Below are 5244 nucleotides of genomic sequence, written 5' to 3' on the forward strand. Positions count from 1 at the left end.
TGAGTTGAAGTTTGGACTGATGCTATCTTTTAATTTAATTATTTAATGAGCATGGCTTCTATGTTTAGTTGACACGCTAATGTTTGCCTCACAATATTCTAAGAGGTGCATTGTTGTAAATACATGTTCCACTTCCTTCATTCTTAAGATGACAATGATCTAAACAACAACAACAACAAAATTGTAGGTACTAATGAAAAAACATCATGGAGACATGGACCAAGACTTGGAACACTGAGCATACATATTTTTCCCAAACATCCTAATTAAGATAGTAGTCCAAAGGATAATGAATTTGGAAATAAATATATTTTATTCAATATAGCTCTTACATGGAAGCGCTAACTAGCATCTACAACAGATCTCCATAGTCTGTAAGAATATCAATATCTTGTCCAGTGGAAGAGGGCGGCACATCAACCCATCCACCATTTACCATGGAAGACTGCCCTAGATCCATACCGCTAGAGCCTAAGGAAGCATCCATCCATAGGAAACTATTGTAGCATGACTGATCTGATAGAGCATAATCCCATTGTTCAGTGTTAAATGGATCATCAATAGAAAAAGCATTGCCAGTCGAGTACAGCAATAGTGGAGAGTCCTCCAAATTCTGCCCAAATGTTGAGTCGTGATTTGCATCATTTTGTTGTGGTTGCACTATGTTGCAAGGGCTTTCATAGTTCTGAACATGCAACTCCTCTGGTGGAGTTTGCTCATGTATCTGATTTGGTATGGGTTGGACATGGGAAGCCAAGTGTGGAGCTAAAGATGGTGGTGCAGAATGGAACATTTGTGGTACCTGCATAGGAAAAAGTGGTGCCGAAGTTTGTTCTGGTTGTGATGGTAGTGGATCTGAAGGTAGCTGGAGTTGTGAGAGATTGTGAGCCTACGATGACTGCATAAGTAAATGAGTAGTACCCAAATGATCTGCCGGCAGAACACTTGGTAGTTGCAGATCTTGTGCAACACATGTGCCACCAGTCTTGTGTTCACGACCATGTAGTGGAGGTAGTCGGAATCTAATGTCTTTTTGGACCCGAGAGAGCTCACTGAAGAGCAGATCTTCAAGACTGAGATCTTGTTCCTTCGTGAAGATGAGATTTGCCACCATACCTCGATTCTCTTCTTGGATATTTTTCATACGAAGGATGGAAAGTTGGTTTTTGTCTTCTTCGGTCATGTTCTCCATGTCCAACTGAGCCACCTCATTTTGTAGGCTTCCAATCCTAGCAGTGGTTGCCTCATCGGCGGAGGGAACTGCTGGTGGAGTTCCAAATAGGAAAGCATCAACAATGGGATCGGCCAATGGCGTCCCAAATGAGTGCATCTTTCCATTGTTTGTTTCTAGGACGACCGCAACCCTAGCCCTAGTGAGGGCAGAGATGTCAGTCACCCTCTTGAACAAACCCGAACGTCGCTTGTAGAAGGTGAGATCACGGTCTTTGTCATTATGGATGTATGCCACACCTGACCGTCGCTCTTTCCTCGGCATACTAATGTGGACAAAGGGGAAGAAACTAACTACTACAAATAGGAAGCACAAGGATCTACAGAAAACTAGAGATTTAGGGGTACTGTTGGCTAACCACATATTGGTGTAGGATATGAGAAGATGTACTCCCCTTATATAGAATTAAAAGGGTTGTATGGCAGTGCTATTTGACAATACAAAGACAATGTAAATCTTTAGTCAAAATTAACATACATAACTCACAAAAAGTGCTATTTTATGGATACTATTAACTATCGTCCAAATATACATATGTGAGTGCATCCACTGTAAGATAATGTGGGAAGCGTTAAACCCTTTTCTCGGGCCGCACTTGTATTTATATGGATGTTGCCGTGGCTTACAAGATGATCGATCAAGAGTTTGATCGAGAGATACATAGAGAACGTCGGTAGAGGAGGAGTTAGGCAGAAGAAAGGATAGGAGAGGTTTACAATTCAAACACTAGTCATATCCCTATACAACTCTATTTCAACACTCCCCCTCAATCTGTACCTAAGGAACTCCAAGGTTGAGATTGTACTTGAACTCATCGAGCCTTCTCATAGTAAGTGGTTTTGTAAAGCCATCAGCAAGTTGATCACCAGTAGAAATGAGTCTTATATCAAGCAACTTGCGAGCTACTCTTTCTTGGACAAAGTGAAAGTCAACCTCAATGTGTTTTGTACGTGCATGAAAAACAGGATTAGCTGAAAGATAGGTAGCACCAATGTTATCACACCATAACCTTGCAGCTCGTGGAGTGTCAACTCTAAGCTCATAAAGTAGAGTCTGAATCCACATGACTTCAGCCGTAGCATTTGCCAAAGCTTTGTACTCAGCCTCAGTACTTGACCTTGAGACTGTAGCCTGTTTTCTTGCACTCCATGATATAAGATTTGTACCCAAGAACACAGAGAATCCACCTATGGACCTTCTGTCATGAGCACACCCTGCCCAATCTGCATCAGAGTAGGCAGACACAAGCATGGAAGGAGACTTGACAATTTTTAGTCCAAGCTCTCCTGAAAATTTGAGATACCTCACAATTCTTTTAACTGCAGTCCAGTGAACAGTAGTTCGTGCATGTAAGTACTGCAATACTTTGTTCACAGAATAAGAGATATCAGGACGTGTAAGAGTTAAATACTGTAATGCACCTACAACACTCATGTAGTTTGTTGCATCCTTAGGTCCAAGAGCCTCTCCAATGTCGATTGTGAGTTTTTCTGAAGTTGAGATTGGTGTACTTACAGGCTTGTAGTTTTCCAATCCTACTCTCCTGAGAATGTCATTTGCATATTTTTCTTGTGACAAAAGTATACCATCTTTCAACTGCTTAACCTCTATGCCAAGGAAGTAATGAAGATCCCCCAAGTCCTTAAGAGCAAACTCCATCTTTAAATCCTTAAGCAGGAAGGTAGTAGCATCTGTACTTGAACTAGCAACAATTATATCATCAACATATACCAGAACAAATATAGTAACATTGCCTTTATTGTAAAAGAATAGTGAGGTATCAGGTTTAGACGGTGTAAACCCGAGTTGCTGTAACTTTGTGCTCAACCTTGAGTACCAGGCTCTTGGGGCCTGTTTCAAACCATACAAAGCTTTATCTAACTCGCAAACATTATAAGGTGTGCTCTTATTTTCATAACCTGGTGGTTGTCGCATGAAAACCTCTTCTTCTAGAACATCATGAAGAAACGCGTTCTGAACATCTAGCTGCCTTAAGCTCCAACCTCTGGAAACAGCAATAGACAATAATAGCTGCTTTAACAACAGGACTGAAGGTATCTTCATAATCAATACCAAACCTTTGTTTGAAATCCTTTGCAACCAATCTAGCTTTATATCTGTCTATGCTCCCATCAGACTTCCTTTTAATTTTATACACCCATTTACAATCTATGACATTTTTGCCCTTTTCTGATGGTACCAAGTGCCAAGTTTTATTTTTCATGAGTGCCTCATATTCCTTATCCATGGCTTCTTTCCAATCTTTATTAGCAAGTGCATCATGCAAATGAGTTGGTTCACCCATACTAGTAAGGAAAGCACGTTTCATTTTATCATACCTTATGGTACCATCCTTGTACTCCTTTTCCTTGACAATACTTGACTGGGATCTAGTATGACGATGTGGAAGTTCATGTGCATGCGCTGGTTCAGCAGTAGAATTGTTAGCCACAGAAGATCCCGCCGGATCCCCTGCATCGCCCAGCTCCCGATCCGAGAGAACCAGGGAGCCAGAAATCCCTCTCGTGATTACCGCGCCAGCAGGCGCGCACCGCGTGGCGCCTTCGTTATCCAGCCGGACGGTCGAGTGAGGCGCGCCGTCTATGCTGGGCCCAAGGTGGGTCGTTCGGCCGGCCGCTGGCCCGTCCTGCGCGTGTGCGACGATTGGCGAGGCGCGCTGGCCCACGCTGGCTGGAGTAGAGGGGCCCGCACTGTTGGGGCGGTCGGCCACCACGTCCGCTGCTGCATGCCGCGCGCTCGGATCCATCTGGGATCGCGCACCTGTCGCACTGTCGGCTGGATCCTCCTCGAATCGCGCACCTTCGCTGCCACCTAAATCAGCCTGGGATCTGCTGCCCTTGTTTGTATTCTCTTGCATAAAATGACAGTCTGAATCTGCACACTTAACACCAAAATTAAAATTTCCTTTTTCATTGGAACTAGTCATATGATCAGCACTATTTAACTCGCCCCCATGATCAAGACTAGGAATATAGTCAGAAAGAAGTGCAATTTCTGCACGAAGTAGGGCTCCGGCATTTGGATGAAGCTTTGCAAAAGGAAATATTGTTTCGTCAAATACAACATCACGAGAAATATATATGCGTCCAGTGGAAACTTCAAGGCACTTGTACCCTTTGTGAAGATTACTATAGCCAAGGAAAACACATTGAGTGGAACGGAATTCAAGTTTGTGTCGGTTGTATGGACGAAGATTGGGGTAGCATGCACACCCAAAGATTTTGAGATAGTTATAGTCAGGTTTTTGATGAAACAATTTTTCCAAGGGAATAATATTACCAATTACTTTACTAGGAAGACGATTGATAAGATAAGTGACGGCAATAAAGGCTTCATCCCAATATTTGAGTGGCATTGATAGATGAGCCAGAAGAGATAGACCGACCTCAACAATATGATGATGCTTACGCTCAGCAGAGCCGTTTTGTTGATGAGCATGAGGGCAAGAGACATGATGAGCAATACCAATATTGCGAAAGAAAGAGTTGAGTTTTTCATACTCTCCTCCCCAGTCACTTTGGACTATAATGATCGATTTTCCTGTCAAATTGACGTTCAACAAGTTTTTGAAATTCTTGAAAAACAGAGAGAACTTCAGACTTAAACTTAAGCAAGTATATCCAAGTGAACTTGCTAAAATCATCGATGAAACTAACATAATATTTTCTTCTTCCAAAAGAATCTCTTGCATGACCCCATACATCACTAAAAATAAGTTCCAACGGAGCATTAGACACACTATTTGACCTAGGATAGGGGAGTTGGTGACTCTTTGCACATTGACAAGCATCACAAACTGACTCAATATTTTGACTAGATGACAATGGAAGATTGCCTTTATTCACTACTTGCTTGACTATGATCGACGAAGGATGTCCTAATCTTTGATGCCATCTTGCCAAGGAGGGCTTGACGGCGGAGTAAACTTGATGACGACGATGCTTTCGGTTAAGTGCTCCGGATGTAATGGGATACAAGCCTCCAATGCATCT

The 5244-nt window shown here is 42.5% G+C and overlaps 1 pseudogene; it reads right to left on the reverse strand.

Moving 5' to 3' along the window:
* Positions 1–352: 352 nt before the first annotated feature.
* Positions 353–3998, reverse strand: LOC119347421 (annotated as a pseudogene).
* Positions 3999–5244: the final 1246 nt, after the last annotated feature.

This window comes from Triticum dicoccoides, unplaced genomic scaffold (assembly GCF_002162155.2).
Source record: "Triticum dicoccoides isolate Atlit2015 ecotype Zavitan unplaced genomic scaffold, WEW_v2.0 scaffold67196, whole genome shotgun sequence".
Taxonomy (NCBI): Eukaryota; Viridiplantae; Streptophyta; class Magnoliopsida; order Poales; family Poaceae; genus Triticum; species Triticum dicoccoides.